Here is a 20,837-nt window from a genome sequence, read left to right as displayed (position 1 = left end):
ATTATATGCAGACCATTAAGTTATTGTTCCATTGCTTAATATTTATTTTCTTTCTATTAATAGTTATATTTTAATAATAATTCATTATAATTTTACCACAATCAATTGTTATTACCGCATTAAATACTTTCTTTGTCTTACCAAACTTCTAATTTTTTTAATCCATAATATTATCATTTTTCTTAAGTACACTTAAAAATAAAATTAACTGATTTAATGTTCCAAAGCACTATGAATATTGATTTCAAATATGAGTAATTGAGTATTAAGTTTAGAAAGCAATTATGTGCAAATATCTTATAGTAGTTTTCTCATATAAATAATATGGTCTTTATCTGAAGTACTGATGTTATTCTCCCCTCTGCTCTTGTTGTTTTGATTTCACTATTTTATAGTAAATAAAACAGTCCACCTTCCATCACTTGTTAGTGGTGCATTACATGAAGTAAATACGTGTCTTTGAAATTTGAATATAGTTTGCATCTATTCCAATATATAAATGACTGTCGAGAACAAAAACATCATAGATTCAATGTGATTAATAGGAGACTTTGTTGCTCGGCAAAGTTCTTTGAGAACCTGAAAAGTCATATACTAAATTCTGTTTCGTTTACCAATCCATTTTATAGCTTTTAACATTACATCAAATTTGCAGTAGATCGTGATATTGAGGTTCAAAACTCATTACCAAATTTAATGTTTATCTTAATATTTTAGATTTGAAATCATAGACCTCCTTCCTATTCCTTATTTGTTAAATTGATGTTATAAAATATTTTTCAATTAAGTATATATTTCAAGTGTGAATCTAACATTTAAAATTAATTAATATCAAACTTTCCAATAAAAAGTTAGAGTACTTATAAATTAACAATTATATAATATAAAAAATATTTATAATAATAACAATAATAAAATATTTATATATTAAAAACTGAAAGAAGAAAATTAAAATATTGAGTAAGAATAATCTTTAGCCGTCCATATTAATCTATCACCAACCGTCCAACTTTTTGGAGCACACAGATATAATTAATGTTACTAAATTAAACTTGTAAAACACTAAGTAACTATTCAATTACATTGGCAATAGCTTGAAATATACATTAGTTGTAGATTAATTTTTAACCACCCACATTCTCAAAATAAAAAATAGGAAAACAATATTTGTTTTTGTTCATAGGGAGAAAGATAGGGGCTATATACAATTATAAGGTTTTACTTGAAACTTTATTTAATTGTGAATCCTATAAAACCTGCAAAACAAAACAAAAATTACACAGAAAATCTTAGTATGAAGATTTGCTTAAGTGTAATTAGCTTAAAAAACTATTGTCAAAATAATAGAGACAAATTACACATATCATTTATAATAACACTTTTTTGTATTTTAAGATAATAAATAGTTGACCATACCAAAATTTAACCACTGTGAAGTAAAGAAGCGAGAACTGAAGTTATCATCTCAGCAACAACAAAATAGAAATAACAAAGAGCAATTACTAAGAATCAAAATAAATTGGAAAAATTAGTAAAAATTACAACATGAAAAAATTTCACTTAAAAATTAAAACAAACCTGAATTTTAATAGCAATCATCTCCTATTTTATGTCTCTTGTTTTGCTCTATCTTACTCTCATTTTTCTCTATGTAGTAGTTACTTGTATTTGGTAGAATACCTATATTTGACTCCACCATAGCATTAGCAGGCTGTTACCTGAAACAGAAGTTGAAGAAAAAAAAGAACTAATATTTAACACATATAAAGAGAAATGGGTGAAATAAGTGAGAGATGAGTAAGAAAAGATTGAAGAAACAGAGCATGATTCTAACCACCATGTTGATGACACTATGTGCCCTAATAACGACACTGTTTCTCGAGTATATAGAACGGAAATGAAGAACCAAAAGAGTTACCTAAAAAAGATGAAGACTAAATATTAAATGTCCTCAACAACTCCATCTAAGGCATTAATATCCTTGATCCAGTCAAGTTTATCATCAAAATCCTTCCAAAGTAACCTAAAATTCAAAAGAAACCCAGACCATGATTCAAAACAAATAATAAATCAGACAAAGAAATGATTCAAAACAACAACAACTCAGACAAAAAAATCTAACATATGAAAGCAATTACAAATATGATAACATTGATTTATATGCATTTTACAGAATATCGTATTATGAAGAACAGAGAGAGAAATTGGAGAGAGAATGAGTGAAAGCGAGGCACTAAAGAACGCCTACAATCAAACAACAAAACAAAAAAAAGGAATGGAAACTAAAAGCAAACAAATTAGAACAAATCCACAATACTCAACAATGCTTTCTGCTTCTTTTAACTTCCATTTCTCTCTCACTCAAATTAATCACAACAATCACATCCACACAAAGAAGAGTCATGAAGATGATGAAAAAAGTTTACCAGCTGCGGTGGCCTTGCACGGAGAAGATTTAACCGTGGTAGTGGATGCAAGCAAGGCACAATACAGGTGAAGACCGATGGCCTGGTGCCGAAATGAAGAGGGGTCGCGCGGTGTAGTCGTTGATTGATTGTGGAGGCGTCGGCGCCGCATGTCTGTTGAGATGCTGCAGCTTTGTCGGTTGAGGGCGATTTTCCATTGTGAAATCATCTTGCATCCATCACCGGAAATCGCAACCTTACCACCTACAAATCACATAAAAACGTACAGATCCGCCACCGGAAACCGCAACCTCACCGCCTACAAATGAAATTGTGAGAAAAAGATGAGATGAAATCATGAAGAAGAACATATATTGATGTAACAACAAAAAATACCTTCTTTGATTTCACAGATTTGAAAACATCACTTATCTTTTTAATAGATCTAAACAACACCCTGATTTCACAAATTGAAAATATCATTGATATAAAATTCAGAGTTATTCAAAACGATTCAGAAAATATAAATAAAGGAAATCAAAGTTTGAAGATTGAAAGAAACATTTGAGTTTCAACATTGTTGTTGAAAATACAGAAATGAAGAGATAAGGGAGAGGAAAGAAACGTGGAAGAAATAAGAGAGGAAATTATGAAAGATAAAAAAGAATAGAAAATGAAGAGAGACTTTGTATTATTATTATAACAAAATTGATGACTTTAGTGAATAAAGAGCAAATAAAAATCATTTTGACGTGTTGAAAGAAAATCATATAAGAGTAGTTCAAGCTTCAATGTGTCTTTTGAGTACTCTATGCATGGAGTATAGTGAAAATTCAAAATGGCATTGAAAGTTGGAAAGAAACATTTTAGTTTTTTGTTTTTCCACAATTTTGAGAAGTTAAATAGACAATTAAGTGGTTATTAAAGATTAATAAAAATAAAAACAAATTAAAAATCAATTTGAAAAATGATTTTGATATTAATAGAAATATTTCCTTTTATAGAAGAAATATAAATAGATGAATCCATGAGAGATTGCCAAGTGGCAAATTTGCCAAAGAACTCATCTTGCTTTATTATATTCTATGATAATAATAATAATAATAATAATAATAATAATAATAATAATAATAATAATAATAATAATAATAATAATAATAATAATAATAATAATAATAATAATAATAATAATAATAATGATGATAATAATGATAATAATAATAATAATAATAATGATGATAATAATAATGATAATAATAATAATAATAATAATGATAATAATGATAATGATAATAATAATAATGATGATGATAATAATGATAATAATAATAATAATAATGATGATAATGATGATGATAATAATGATAATAATAATAATAATAATAATAATAATAACAATAACAATAATAATAATAATAATAATAATAATAATAATAATAATAATAATAATAATAATAATAATAATAATAATAATAGATCAGTCGTTACTATCTGAAGGGGCATGAGATTATGCATGTGGAGGATAGTACTCAACATTCATGGATCTTTAAGGCGATTTTGAGGCAAAGGGAAGCAGTTGATGGTATGCAGAATTGGACCTCCATGGATTGTTTTAAAACTGCCAAGGTTTATAAGACGATACATGAAGATGATACACAGGTGCATTGGCAAAGATTATTCTGTGGAAATAGTGTGAGGCCTCGAGCCCTCATCACTCTTTGGCAAGCTTGTCATGAGAAGCTTGCTACTAGGAGTCGACCCTATAGATTTGGTATGGTGGGTTTCAACACTTGTAGCTTTTGTATGCAGGAGGAAACACAAGATCACCTACGGTTTGATTGCATCAAGACTAGGACTATATGGAAGCATGTTCTTGTGTGGAGCGGGTTCAACCATGATCCCAGGAGATGGGCTGAAGAACTACCGTGGGTTGTTAGCATTTGTAAGGGAAAGTCTGTTAGATCCAGCCTATTGAAGTTGGCGTTTGCTGAGACAGTTTGTGGAGTATGGGCTTTTAGAAACTCCATTAGCTCTGGGAATGGGATAGATGAAAGTAGAATTGCTTTGGACATTATTAATATGTTGGTTTATAGGGGATGGACCAAAGTTAAGCTTAGGCCATACTTAGCTCTCTTGATGCTATAGTCGTTTTTGTTTAGCTGGACCTTTTTGGTCGCTATGTGTAAATTGTCTTTTGAATTAATATATTCGTAATTTGATTCAAATAATAATAATAATAATAATAATAATAATAATAATAACAATAATAATAATAATAGCAAATTATTAAAGAATGACTTGATTTAAACTCAAAATTTATGATTAAACAGATAGATCATTGTCATCTCATTCAAATGTTTTATAGTTTAAAAAATTAAATGTAAATAAATATGGTCATATGTTGTTTCAAATGCATAATAAAAATATTTTTTTATTTGTGAAAATGGAAAAGCTAATCAACTCACCAACATAGATTTTATCTAATGGAATATGGTAATCTCAAATTATGTGAACAAGCAATGTCGATTCTTAGTTGGGATATCTGTAGTTGAATAGTGAAGTTCATCTATCTCCTTTTGTAAGTAATTGACTTATTGAGTATATAGAAAGATATAATACCAAATACTCAAGTAAAATGAAAATGAAATTTTTTAAAATAATTTAGCGTAAAAATATTAATACTAATTACTCTATAATAATAATAATAATAATACATGATTGCTATCTTTACAACATTTTTTACATCAAACACATACACCGTATTTATACGATGAACACTATTTTTTATTAAAATAATATTAATTTTTTAAAAAATATTTTTTTTCAAAAAATATATTTATTTTAAAAAAAAAATTTACAACACAAATATAATGTTATGTCATTAACCAACTTCACAATTGTATTAACCAGTAATATGTACGTCATTAACTAATTATTTCACTTATAATTCATTAACCACTTTCACTATTTTATTAACCAATAAAATGCATATTAGTAATCATATTCTAACAATAAATTATAAATGTATTAACCAACTTTTATACTCCATTAACCAATTTTATTTTACTATTTATTTTTTTTTATGTTTGAGAACTCATTAATCAAGTTTAAACTATATTAACTAACTTTATACATAATATTAACCAAAGTCTAAACTGTATATAAATTAATTTTTTAATATGTCAGAATATATATTAACCAAACTTTAAACCACATTAACCAAGTTTTAATATTTTATTAACTAAATTAGTTTTAGAGAAAAATACATTAAAACTAATAAAAAATCTGTGCTATCGCCTGGGTCCCGTTTGGATTCACATTACACATCTATCAAATCATCATTTGTAAAGTTTGAATTCATTCTTCAATTGATTAACATTCTCATAGTTACAAATATAGGCTAATAATGTGCACCAACTTTTAAGCATTGAGAAATAAAAGGAACTCTACAAACAATATACAATTGTTAAATTGAGAAATAAAAGGAACTCTTATATATTTGACCAAGAGAGTATTAAGTATCGCCTATTAATTAGATTTTGTTAATAAGAAACTATAATTTGGTCAAAAATAAATTTTGTAGTGAATTAGTAAGATAAAACAATAGCAGAAAGATTTAAAAGATGGACATTAAATTGAGCAGTCTATAACTGGTATCTCATAGATACATTCACATCTACCCGTGAATCTATGTCTGAAAGGACCTTCGTTACGATGAAACAATATACAACTGTTAAATTGAGAAATAAAAAGAATTCTTAGAATAATATATTTGACCAAAAGAGTATTAAATCTTTAATGTTAATCAGATTTTGTTAATAAGATTCTACAATTTAGTCAAAAATAAATTTTGTAGTAAATTAATATAAAACAACTTAAAAGGTGCGTTGATATTAAATATTGAACTTTTAATCTAGAAGTGAAGAAGGGTCATAATCAACATATATCCAATGACTCTTTAAGCTTTAATTGTTGAGTCCATAATGTAAAAATGCATGGTAAAAAAAACACAAGGTAAATAAGTAAAAGCGTATAGGCATCTCTCTTTCATATGATATATGATGTACTTATGTTGGCTTAAAACCATAAGATATTACTTGAAATTGATGTATGCCTCCCTAAAATAAATCAGTCTAACTATACAAAATATTCATTAATCCAAAACTTTGTTTTATCGATCGATGTAATACAAATTTTCAGTACCACTTTTCACTTCGTGACATTTTCTAACAACACATTTTTTCCCAACCATATACTACTGCACTGTATCAAAGTTAGTTGAAACAAATATGTAGACTTTTTCCCGTTTATAAGTGCCTTGAACCTGTGTGACAATTTATAAAGAATTTTTTAATTTATTCAAGTTAAAAACAGTTGTTTTAATACTTCAATTTTTCTCCTTTATAAAAATATTAGTAACTTATTCTCTTTTATAAAAATAATTTTAACTTCTTCTCGTTTATAAAATTATTGTAACTTTTTTTCCGTTTATAAGCATCTTGAACGTGTGTCCATTTATAAAAATATATGTAATTTATTCTCATTTATACAAATAATTGTATAAATAGTCGAATTTATTACATTTATAAAATTATTTGTAAATTATTCTCGTTTATAAAAACAATTGTAACTTATTCAATTTATAAAAAATATTGTATAAGTTTTTTTTACCTTTTATCATTAATTTTTTATGATTATCATTTATCATTAAATTTTTATGACTACTGTTTAACATTTTTTTATCATGATTACAATTATAAAGTTAATTTGAAAAGATTCTATTATGTTTTAGTTACTTCATAAGTTTAAAAAATTATAAAATCTCAATTGATTATGTTTTGTTTTATTAATCTTTCTATAAAAATCTAAATAATTTCAAAATATATTTTATTTCAAATAAGAATCTAAAATAATTACCAAATAATTTTTATTCTTATGTTTTAGAATGATAAACTAAATATTTAATTTTGGAATAAAAAAAGTTATACTTATAGTAAGAAAGGTAATAGTGATTTTTCCAGATACTTAAGTTCTTATGTTTAATATTTCTTAAAAATACATAATTTTTATTAATATATCATAAAAATACATGATTTTTAATATTTTTTTAGTAACAAAATGTTATTTAAACTATAATAATACTTACTTTCAATTTTAAACAAATCACAAATTTACTAATATTAATGATTAGATACATTATACAAAAAGACATATTTTAAAAACAAATATTTGTAACAATTTTTTAGTCTAAATACTAATACTTTTGTATAAAATATTAAACAAATTGAATTTAAAAGATAAAAAAATTTGTTTCAATTTTTAATAAATATAAAGTTACTTAGTACGTCATCCGTCCCAAAATATAATAGGAAAAAAATGTGTTTTTATTGTTTCAAAATATAAGAGAAAATAATTATCGTTCATCTTTTTTAAGGTAAAATTAAATACAAATTGTATTTAATTTACATTCTCTCTCATCATTTCTATGTCCAACAACCAATTAGAATTATTTTTACATCTTTCTAAACATTTTATTTCAAGAAAATCACAATTCAAATCATTATATTATTATTTTACTTAATAAGTGTGATTTTTATTTCTTCTCTTATATTTTGGGATGGAGGGAGTACTATTTTATTTCTTTAATGCATAAATTTAGTTATGTCAATGTGTTTTTAATCTTCAAATATAATTTTAATATAATTTATTCATAATAAATGTAATATTAAAATAGCATTCTTTAATATTAAAATTTATTGCAATTTATTATTAAAATTAATAAATTAAAAATTATTACAATTCTAAAATTACCGAAAAATGAAATAAATTAACTATACATTTATTAGGATTAGTTAAATTTAAAGATAAAAGTAGAAATTAGAAAAGAAGAGAAAATTTATTAAGGAAGATCAATGTATAATTGAATTAATCAATGTAATTATGACATTAGCTTTTTTAAATCAACATTGTCTATTGGAATTCTGATAGCCATTAAGAATCTTCATAAGGTAAATGAATTTTTAGTCCTATAGATATATAAAATTGAACACTCCAAAAAAACATATCAATAACAAAGTACAATAAAATAATCATCAAAAAAAAGTAGCCGACAATTAACTCAGCTAAACTGATTACATTGGTTGAATTGCATTTACATTTACATTTAAATTAACAACATAATATTGTTTCAATTATATTGTAGATGGTGAAGAGAATAAAAAAAAATTCAAAAGAAAGCCAAGTAAATATCACAGGAGATCAACAAAAATGACGTACTTAGCCTTTTTAGCAAGTTCTACACACTCAACACATAGATATAAATGGTTCCCATCTTTCACAATTTTGTTGGGACATACTACTCCGTCCTATATTATAAGGAAATTTTACATTTTAGGTTCATTGATGCAACAGTGTAACTGGTACAGTGTTTTCTTCCAAATCATCCACTACGTGGAGAAAGTTATTATTCAGATATTTCATAGAAGATTAGAAGAATATAATTTAATTAAAAAATAAATCAACTCGCAATCAATTTAGATTTCCTCTTTCCATACAACTTCAGTCATGGTTGCAAGAAAATAAAAGCGTCAAACAAAATTACATACCAAAATCGAAATAAGAATACATAGGGATAACAAAGTTATAACAAATTGTTCACTATGAAAAACCTAACATAAACAACATTCTGCAAATTCTACATAAAGAGTGTTTCCAACTAATTCCCTTGTTTAAGTCAGTGAAACTCAACCGATTCTGAAGCATTGGAATATTATTGAAAAACATTATGCAAAATCAAAATCAAAAATTGTATAAAAGTTTATAATGATGAATAAATTGGGATTGAAAGGATATAAGTTTTACCGTGTAACAACAATTTTCCCAAAAAAGAAATTCGTTGAAGGATTTGAGACCCTCTTTCGTATATAGATCTGAGAAAACAGCAACCATTTGATATCCTCTTCATAGATTAATTGTGGAGAGTTGAAGGTAGAAAAGGCTCAAAATAGTCTCTGTCTAGTTTCATTTGTAGTTCCAAATTTGTCTGAAATTGAGAAACCACTATCAATGTCATTCTTTAGAAGAAGTAATAACATTGAAAGTTGGATGTTCAAGGAATTTTATAACAGAAAAAAAGATTCATTCTTTTTTAAACAAACAGAAAAGCGTTGCAGCAATGAAGGACGGTGCGAAGTTGAATGACGATGGAGAAAAAAATGAGAGATCTTACCATTTTTCGGAGGAGAAAGAGAAAGTTTGAGGAAGGTGGAGGAAATGAGAGAGAAATAGATGTTTAAAGGAGATGCTTTTTAGGTTATAAATAGAAGAAGAAAAAAGACATGCTTTGATAACAAATGAGAAAACTGGGTTTATGGGAAGTTGGAACTGCAGTCTGCATGTAGCGTTTCAAGGTGGCTTTTCATATTCCACCTTTATGTATGTAGGTGAATTCAAATTCAAAATTGTCATTAATAATAATAATAATTTTAGTTACAATGTGGATTTAAAAAAATATAAATATAAAAAATTGTATCAAATTTTTATATGATGACACATCAGCAGCATTTAATACCAAATGCATATAATTGAAACAAAGGTGTGATAAGACAATATTAACCTAGAATTAGAAAAATTAAAGCATAAAGTCAGAAGGGTATACTTGGTTTTTCCAGGTACTTAGATTTTTATAGATATATATATTAGAAGTTAAAATAATATAAAAACACTGTCCATGTATTTGTGAACAGTGTATACGGTGTAGTGTTTGGATTTGGTGTATGAATAACATTTTTCTAATAATAATAACAATACTCATATCGGGTATGTTATTCATACACTGTGTTGTACACCTACACACAATTTACTATTCACAAATACCATAAATAGTGACATGAAGAGTGAATAGTGATATGAATAGTAACGTGAACACTTGTCGTAAATAGTAATATGAATAGTGGTAACACAAAATTGAAATTGAGTGTAAAAAGTTGGTTAATACAGTGTATTGTTTGGTTAATAACGACCCAAATATTAAAAATAATTTTTTAGTTGTAAAATAAAGTTGGTTAGTAAACGCACAGATATTAAAAATAATTTAGTAGTAAAACAAAGTTGGTTAATGAAGTGTAAAATGTTGGTTAATATAGTGATGATGTTGGTTAATAAGCACTCAGATATTAAAAATAATTTTTAGTAGTAAAATAAAGTTGATTAATGAAATGTATAATGTTGGTTAATGTAGTGATAAAATTGGTTAATCACACAATTTTTATATCAGTCTTCTTTAATCCAAAAAAATTAAAATTTATTTTTAAAATTTAAAAAAATTATATATTTTTTTAGTAAAAATATTGTTCACCGTATTGGTCCCCTCGGATCTTTCACCAAGTCTGGAATGCTAGAAATCGGGCACGATTTAAAGAGGACAGCTTATTTTAGAAGTCTTGCATTTCAATGATCAAAGCTCTGTGGGAAATGCTACCAAGAGAGCTTCCAATAATTCTATTTCAAGCTTCTCTCTTTTAAAGCAATTTGACATTACAATTCACTCAATTGTCAACACTAGAACTATGGATGTCGTTTGGTCTCCTCCATTAATGGGATGGTTAAAATGCAATGTCGATGGTGCTGCTTCTGGTAATCCCCGTAAAGTTGCATGTGGTGGAATTTTTAGAGACCACACTGTAAAGCACATTGTCAGCTTCAGTTCCTTCTTTTACCAAGAAGCTCCTGAAACTGCTGAGCTTATTGCAGCCATCATGGCCATTGAATTGGCTAAAGAGAAGAATATTAATAAACTTTGGATCGAATCAGATTGTAGTTTTGTCGTTAATTCTTGCAATAATCATGCTTTGGTGCCTTGCAAACTCCGGTCTTGTTGGCTCTCGTGTTGGGATTACGTATTAAAGATCAATTTTAGGATATCTCATAACTTTAGAGAAGCCAATTTTTGTGCGGACACATTGATTAGCATTGGTTTAAAGACCAAAACTACAACTTATTATAATTTTGTTCATGAGGATATCATTAGAGATTACTTGTTAGACAAGTCGGGTACCTCTAAGCTTAGAATTTGTCATTAAGGGATCTTGGTTTGGTCCTCTTTTGTGTTGTTTTTGTTTTCTCTCTTTTTAATGGTATCCTTCCTTTCTTTTGAGTGTAAGAATACACATATAGATTAACTTCTTCTTTTTTTCAAATCGCCGTGTAGCTAACTGTTTTTTTTAATAATTACGATGTAGCTAACTGGGTTTTTTTTATTTTTATAATACAACATTTTATTTTCAAAAAATATTAATAATAGAGAACTACAATTACTTTATTATTGTAAAAGGATCGACATATGATCCAACTGCATAAAAAAATTATTTTTTTTTCTTTTGTGTTTTGTTGGTGCTTAATAGATAAGTATATTTCCATATTAATTAATTAACGAATTGCTCATGTTATATAAAAGTACATTGAAAGAAAAAAAAAAAAAAAGATGTCTCACCAATGTTTGGTAGACTTTCTTTTTTAGGTCTAAACTTCTTGTTCGAAAGGGTTTGTTATTTAAGTCTTATATAGCATTTTGCCGTTTATAACTTGTTCACGGTCAAATAAATATATATGGTGTTTGTGTAATTTAGCTAATATGACAACTTTAATTTTTCTTTTGTAAAAAAGCTTTAATTTTATTGTCTAATATTTCCTTTCTTAAGTTACATATGATTCTTACAATTTAACATAAACTGAAAAATATAATTAGAGTAGTCTCAAAAAAGAAAAATTATAATTTGTTTATAAACATAACTTTTATTAAGTAACTAATAACTTTTATTAAGTAGCTAATAACAAACCCGTGCATATGTATACTATTTATGTTTAGGTATTATTTAGAAAAATATTTAGATCATTAATAAATTTTCGTATATAAAAATATTTAAATTAACATATAATTTAAAAAGAACTAGAAAAATATAGAGTAATAAATTGTGAAAGATATAAAATAAACATATAATATAATGTGTCACTATTGCATATACTATATTTTTAACAAAAATTATCTTGATGATCTAACCAACTGGGGTATAATTTCTTCCACTAAACATCTTAATTTAAATTAAAACTTTTAAGTAAAAAATATATTGCTTATCTCTTCAACAAATACATTTAACAGATTTTTTGACTTAAAAGATCACGCTTCGAATCTCAACTCTTGTAATTTTTTAACTTTTTTTATAATATATCTACTTAACTTTTAGAAAACGGTTTTATTTATTTATTTATTTATAACTTATCTATTGTTTTTTTTAAAATTAACCCTTTTTATTTCAAATTTATTTATTCTCTCATTTGGATTATCCAATCGTGAGATAGTATTAGTTATCTATTTGAAAAGGTATTTTTCTCTTCTTTTTTTTTTATATCAATCTATCTATTCTCTCGGTTGGATTGTCCAACCGAGAAGAAATATATTTTACATGTATTTTTCAGAACTAGATTATAACTATTCAATTACTTTCTAACTCTCATTCATCTTCACTCTCTTGCAAAACTGGACAGTTTTTTAACGAAATTTTTTTATCTTCTTCTTTACCTTTGTGATGCTGACACCACTTGCTTGGTTTATTCTCCATCACCTCCATGTTAGAATAAGATTTTGTTATGCGTTCAGTCTTTAGTTTTGATGATAACAATACATATATTTGTTATGCAACAATTTTGTACTCTAAACGTTTCTTAAGTGTGCATATTTACTATTTTGGTTTATTAAGGATTATTATCCAAAAAATCATCAGAATCAGTGAACACACATTAGAAAAACTATTCATCCATTTCTGAAGTGACATCAGCAGTTCTGAAGAATGTTGAATGACTCATCAGATAAAGGATCTACAAATGTTTATAAAGTTAAGATACTATTACCAATTCAGAAATCAAGATTTCAAGCTCAGATAAGCTTTTGCTTCCAGCTCAAAAATTAAGATGCGTCGTTCAGTTAAGCTGCTGCTTTCAATTTTGTAAGAATTCTTTCTGGCTCTGAAGAATACTTTCTCTTGGAACGTCTACGTTACTTGATCTCTTCCATGCTTTCTCTACTTCAGAACAGAAGTACATATCAAAGAAGAGTGATCATAAAACTTGCACTAGAAGCAATATGGTACAACAGAACATCAACTTTTTCCACTACTGCAAGACGTATTGTACGAACCCAATTTTGGTGTGCTCTTTGTCCTTCATGATCTTTTTGAGTCGTTACATCAAGCTGTAAGTAAAGGTATAACTTGTCCTTCTCAACGGTCATCTCCAAGGGGCTATATATATGAGACACTATCTATAGAAGAAATATCGAAAATTCACAAGTCAATTTACAAGCTACCAATTTACGTTACTCAAGCTATATTTTCAAACTCATAAAACAAACTTCAAAGAGATAAAGCGAAAGAAATGTCTTAGAGAAATTGTTTTAAACACTTCATTGTAAGAAATTTAATTTCTATGAATCTTTAGAACACAAGAGTTGTTGCTCATTAGATTGTGTTATTATTTGTTCTTAAAGTTTTTGTTTCAGTCTGCTTATTTAGAAGCATTATCTTGTAAACAAATTCATTTGTAAATCTGTTGAGATTTGTTTTCCTCAAGTGACTAGGTTGTTAGTCTGTATATTCGAGAGGGCTAAGGTGTCTTTCTAGACTCTTAGAGGTTGTATGTAATCTTTCAAGATTAGTGGGTTAAGTCTTTTTCTAAGGCGAAATCACCTTGGCGGATGGACAGTATTAACATTTTCTAAGGTGAACTTGTATAATCGAACGTGTTCTTTTCTTCTCCCTTTTATCTATCTCATTGATTGTTGTGAATAGTTTTTTTAGAAAACCTAATTCAAAACCCTTTTTCTTGTGTTTTTCTCTACCTTCACTCCATGTGGAGTACCTGGTGATCTTTCTGCTCTCGTCTGATGTTGAGCAACATGTAGACTTATATTGGGAAGGTTACATTATCATGAACATGTTGTTGAAAGTATTTCTTCAACTAGTGGGTGGACTCCCCCGTATGTTGTGTTCCTTCCCATTGATGCCCTTTTTCTCAGCTTTTTTGGATGAGAGATTTGTTGAAGTGTCCAACTTTGAGTTTGTTTCAGAAGGCTCCCACAAACATCTCTTAGTTGGGGTTGTTGACTTTAATGGTCACCTCCATTTAACCTCATTGTATATTATCTCAAATATTTAGAGTGACATTGATACCTTGTAATGTTTTCCTGCAAACAATTATGAATAAGCTACGTAGAACGGTCCTGGTAGCTAATTACGGAAAACATAGGCATGTATCATCTCAAGGCTGCCCCCTTTAGCATTTCGAAAAGGAACTTACATTCTATGGAGTGAGTGCCACCTATTATTTTAAACTTAGTGTTGATGGCAATAACGTTTTATGGGACAGGCACATCCCATATATTTTGTTGGATAAAGGTTGAGGATATAGGGTCTTCGTACTCTCTACTTAGTCGACCTCTACTTGTTGTTGTTGAAGGTACTAACATTGTTTTGTAAGTTTCATTCTGGCGATGTAACTCTTCCATAGCAGCTAGGGGTGGAAAAGCGGGCGGCCCTCGTCGTTTAGATTCACTCAGTCCAAAAGCAAGGCGGGGTGGAGCAGACCAACTTAGACGCCCAAGCTTAAAAGTCAAGACTTCCCTGTTTACTAACGAGTTGGCGGGCCGACTCGTCATTTTATAAAAAAAAACAATTTGATTTACTATTTTATTTATAATTTGCTACTTTATTTATAATTTTTTAAATAATTTATAACTATAGTTTGATTTATTATAGTTATTATCTTTATTAGACCATATGTCATTACCATCCCAACAATAATACACATCTTTAAGAGTTACTAAATGATAACATATCTAAAAAAATTGTTGTATTTTATTAAACAACAATAAAAAAATTACTACTTCATTACTTCTAGATTTTGTAATTCCTATCTCATAAATTATTGTATTTCATAGTTGCAACTTGCTTCCACTTTCAATGAAAGTGGAACAACAAGAAAACAAGTTTTCTAATTTATAGTAATGTTACATGTAAATATTCAAATTCTCGTTTTTTAACAATAAAAAAATAGTCGATTGGCTTCCTCAATGTACTATCCAATTTTTATTCTAAATATAAAAAAGTTTAAAGAAAAAAGCCCGCAGGAGAAAAACGCTCTGCTCTGCCCCGCTTTTATTAAAGCGGGTTAGACGGAGCGGGTCAACTTAAGACACCTAGTCAAAAATCTCAGTTCAGCCCGCCAAAATCTTTTAAAAAATTAAACCGGAAACGATTGTTGAAAGAATTAATTGACGTTTCCTTTTTTTTTTAAAGTGATTTAATTAATGAATGAAGAAACTTTTTACTGAGTTTTTACACCGCAGCAGCCAGATATAAGTGACAAATGAAAGTAGGTAAATTATATGGTATGTGACATGTGTATATTTTTTAACAGCATGTGAGATATAGAATAGCGTCAAATAAATAATCCATGTAAAACATAAAAAGATAAGAGAGCAGATATTATAATTAGAAGGTGTGACAATAGCATCACATCCAGTCTAAAACAAAGTGTTAAAAACTTGACAATATCTTGTTGTCTAGTTACAAATTACAATGTACCCTAGAATGTATATATTTTAAAACGTGTGAAGAATTTAAATATATATTATAAAGGGATTTTCGGGTCCAGTTTTTTTTTTTTTATTAACTAAATTCATTCATTGAAAATTAACTTACGAAGAATTTATTTCTTGAGTGAAAATTATTCCATTCACTTATGAATAAGAAGACTCTTAAAGAATTTAAATATTCTCAAATGGTTTTAACTTTTAAGGGACCCGATTTTATTGTCTGCGTAGTATGATGTGATGTGGTTATGAATGTTCCATTGAATATTCAATGTGATAAAAGAAAATATAGCTTAACTGCTTAAGCTTGTCAAATTTTTAGTTATGTAATAAAAGAAAATATAGCTTAACTGCTTAAGCTTGTCAAATTTTTGGTTATGTGATAAAAGAAAATATAGCTTAACTGCTTAAGCTTAGCTTGTTAATTTGTATTATAATTTCTTCGTTTCCTCTTGATGAATGTTCAATTATAAATTCTAGCTTGTTAATTTGTATTATAATTTCTTCGTTTCCTCTTGATGAATGTTCAATTATAAATTCTAAGGTTAAATGGCTTTCACCCCTACAATAGTAGCGATTGTTTATAATTGCAAAGGAGTTCTATATATTAATACTTCATTCTTTTTCAATAATATATAAATTAAAAAAACTGTAATAATATTTTAGTTGTATTCCAAAATTATTTTAAATACTGTGAGCAATAATATATAAATTAACGTTTTTAAATAAACATTTTAGTTGTATTCCAAAATTATTTTAAATACTGTGAGCAATAATATATAAATTAACGTTTTTAAAATTATTTTAAATAATGTGAGTAATTATATATAAACATTTTTTTAATAATTTTATTTAAATGTTTTATTTAATAATTTTTTAATTAACATTTTTGTGAGAAATAATTAATAATTAAAAAAACTGAATAAAAACGTTAATTAAAAATGTTTACTAAAATTATTAAAAAAAAATTATATAAATTATTAAAAACGTTTATTAAATAAAATTATTAAAAAATACGTTTATATAAATTAAAAAACTGTAATAATATAAATATAAAAAAAACTATACATATAAAAAACTATAAAAAAACGTTAATTAAAATACATTTAAATATTTTATAATTATATAATTATTAAATAATACATTTATATAATTATTTAAATATTTTATATTTACAGCTTTTTTAAATATAATTATAAAAAAATGTTAATTAAAATACATTTAAATATTTTATAATTATATAATTATTAAAAATAATTTGGGAATACAACTAAAATATTATTACAGTTTTTTTAATTTATATATTATTGAAAAAGAATGGAGTATTAATATATAGAACTCCTTTGCAATTATAAACAACAAAACATGCATGGTTTGGTGGTAAGCTTGCAGCATTGTTGCCTTTGTGACCTAAATCAAATCTCGCTACTATTGCAGGGGGTGAAAGACATTTAACCCTAAATTCTATCGAATTATTCATTAACATATCAAACATGTTTTCCTTGTTAAATTAATGCGACAAGTCATTTATGAGATATATTCACGAAGAATAGCTAATAAAGAAGGGTGAGCCTTAAAAGTAAGATAGACATCAATAGTATACATGATCACCTTTGTCATTGGATATCATAGTCAGCGATAAAAGTGTTAGAAGACTAACTTGTATGAATACTACGTTACAATTTTTATTTGTTAACAGTTGTCAGAGGTTTTAAATTTGATGTTGTGTTAGAATAAAATTATAAAAGGTGGTGAGAAACTCTGTAAACGGGTGTTATCGAGTGAAAATTGAATTTCATTCTCAATTTAAGGTTAATGTATTCATAGAAATTTCTTGAGCGATCTTAGTCTCCAAGAAAGTAACACTCACTTTTAAGGTAATTACTTTCCCTAATATTTTGAAGAACGCAACTTCTCCTTTTTTTTACTTCACCCCCCATATCATTAGGGATAGGGACACATCGCCTCGATATTTTCATAGAAAGACGAGTAATATAGAAAATGGATGTCCATTACACTATAATGTTAACAAGAACTTTAACATAATGCTCATCCTTTCTACATGACCAACAAATGTTTTTGGACGGTAAATCTGTAGTTAACGGATCCACTATCATTAAATGTACCAATATGTTCAAATGACATATTTTGTTTATGCACTTCTTCTTTCACTAATAAGTACTTTGATTTCATGTGCTTAGAACATTTTTTGAATACTTATCATTCTTAGAGAACAGAACAGTTAGAGAATTATCACATTAAATCCTTAGATCCTATCTATACTGTTGACGGTATCAAGCAGTCAGGTAAAATTTTGCAACTACAATGATTAAAATGTGGTATTAAATTATGTCAAAATTCAGCCTCTATACTATAGTAGGAATTATATAATATTTTCAGTTTTCCATAATATTGCTCCTCTAGTAAGAAGAAAACATACCTAAATATAGAAGGAATAGTTTTCTCTCTCCACATTTAATTATTTTTTATTTTTAACCAGTAGATTGAAAAGAATAAATGGTCAAGATGTCACTACGCCAAATAAGCTATTTAATAGCACTTTTTTTTTGTTTTTGATAGCGCTTAAAAGCGCTATTAACCGCGCCGCTATTGTAAATGTTTTTTGTTTAATAGCACTTTTGAAACGCTATTAAAGTGTCCGTTTTTAATAGCGTTTTCCCTAAAGCGCTATTGAAGTGTGTATTTTGCGTGTGTTTTGATGTGATTTTGATAGCACTTTCAAACTAAATACTATTAAAATACACATATTTGATAGCGCTTTGATAGAAAGCGCTAATATATGACTCATGTTTGATAGCACTTTAGAAGAAAGCGCTAATATATGATTCATTTTTTATAGCACTTTCAAAGAAAGTGCTAATAAATGACTCATGTTTGATAGCACTTTCAAAGAAAGCGCTAATATATTGTAAACTTTTTTTTTATTATTTGTTGTACATAAAATGATTCTATTGGTGTGCAAATATAAAAAAACCACATTCAATTCAATACCATATAATACTTTTAAGTTACTCAAATACCAAATAACATTTTAAACCAAATCATCTTGTTTACAAATATCATAACATATATATATAGGGTATTAATGTACTTAAAAATAAGAGGGCATTTGCATAGCCAAACTTATAGATGCATGCATCCAATCTAAGAGTACTTTAATCCAAACCCCAAAATAACAAGTCATATTCTCTAAATAAAATACCTAAAAAACAAGAAACAACAACAAAACAGCACCAAGTAATTCTCCTATTCTTCACGAAACTAAAAGCGTTGAATCCATGAGTACAATCATTTAGCTAGGCAAAATAATCGCTTCTTGTTTTCCTGTATCATAGAAGAAATATTGATTATGTATTGTACAATAAAAACCAATTCAAGATATATAAAAGAATTAAACATTGATTGATAATAAGCTTTTTGCAGTCTTCAAAAGACAACATTATAACCAAGGTGTCAAACTACTATAAGTAACTCTCCTCTAGTTCTAACCAAGGTACAATAATAAACTCTATCTACTGTTGCAGGCCACCTTATTACTACTATAAGTAACAAGGTGTCAAACTATTATAACCAACTTTCAAATAATAACAGGATTCGATTACAAGATGAAAACAAAAGTTCTAACTAACTCTCCTCTAGTTTCTAACAATATATAACCAGAATGAAGTTTTTCATGAACATGTCTAACAATTATTCTACTTGGTATATAAATGGGGTTATACACACAGGTTCTGAAACAAAAAACATTTATGATATAGTAGATCATAATGAATGACTATGTAGTGTAATAAGCTTTTTCAAAATATGAAAATTGACTTTTGCTTTCATGAATCAGACACCCACAAATGATAAAACACCAAACTAAGGTAAACCAAACCGCTCACATATGATAAAATTCCAAAATAAAGTCACAATACAAGTCAATTTTCCGTATTTTTCGATTTCAAAATTTCAATTGGAGACCAAGAAAGAACACTCAATAAACTAATAGACCACTAAAATTATTTATATGATAACTCTAATCCAACTGAAAAACCAAAAAATGAACAACTAAATCAAAACATTTGAACTCTAAATCCATGAGTAATATTTGCTTTGTTTATCAAAACATTTGATTTGGATGTCAGCAGCCAATGAAAATAATAATAAATTTTAAAATTGAAACAAAAACTTATCAGACTGCTTGAAGCCAATGAAAAATGATAATAAATTGTAAAAATTGAAAGTAAAACTTATCTCACATCCCATTAAGAAAATGACATAGACATGGTTTATATTCCTATTTCTTGTGAAAACATCACTCAGATCTAAATAGTGGTATTAGTATGATATAAAAAAGAATTAGAAAAAGTACACTTATCAATTATACTATTATAGAATTCACAAACAAATTGAAATTTTTTGGATACAATTCCAAACATTATATTACCAATAATAAATTTAAGAATTGTTTTCAAGTTTATTGAATTCGAATGATTCATGTGGTTGAATTAAAATTGTGGTTTTGCCACCAACATGGCCTGACACAAATGATAGATATTTAGATTTTTTTTTCTTTCTCAAACTTGAAGTGTGTTGAATAAGGGCAATGATAATTCTCTGTGTTTATTCTTCTCAATCAAGAAAATTCTTGTGTACTCATCCAAAAAAGGAAAAAGAAACACTAGCACCAGACACTTACAAGTTCTAGCACAGACCAACATACGTTAACAGGTCTTAAGTTACACTCAAGGAATATATGCCAAAACCCAAAACCAACCTTATATCAA

The 20,837-nt window shown here is 27.0% G+C and overlaps 1 long non-coding RNA gene across 3 annotated transcripts; it reads right to left on the bottom strand.

Moving 5' to 3' along the window:
* Window positions 1–387: 387 nt before the first annotated feature.
* On the bottom strand, window positions 388–3,095 carry LOC131647708 (uncharacterized). 3 transcript variants are annotated; one of them, XR_009297916.1, is made up of 5 exons: window positions 2,802–3,095; window positions 2,427–2,724; window positions 1,919–2,023; window positions 1,417–1,718; window positions 388–1,256 (listed from the first exon to the last, which is right to left on the bottom strand). It is a non-coding gene; the product is annotated as an uncharacterized LOC131647708 (long non-coding RNA). The 3 variants fall into 3 exon arrangements; XR_009297917.1 differs by having other exon boundaries at window positions 394–1,256; window positions 1,579–1,718; window positions 2,802–3,083; XR_009297915.1 differs by lacking the exon at window positions 388–1,256 and having other exon boundaries at window positions 1,264–1,718; window positions 2,802–3,076.
* Window positions 3,096–20,837: the final 17,742 nt, after the last annotated feature.

This window comes from Vicia villosa, linkage group LG2 (genome assembly GCF_029867415.1).
Source record: "Vicia villosa cultivar HV-30 ecotype Madison, WI linkage group LG2, Vvil1.0, whole genome shotgun sequence".
NCBI lineage: Eukaryota > Viridiplantae > Streptophyta > Magnoliopsida > Fabales > Fabaceae > Vicia > Vicia villosa.
This window is presented reverse-complemented; position numbering and strand designations above follow the sequence as displayed.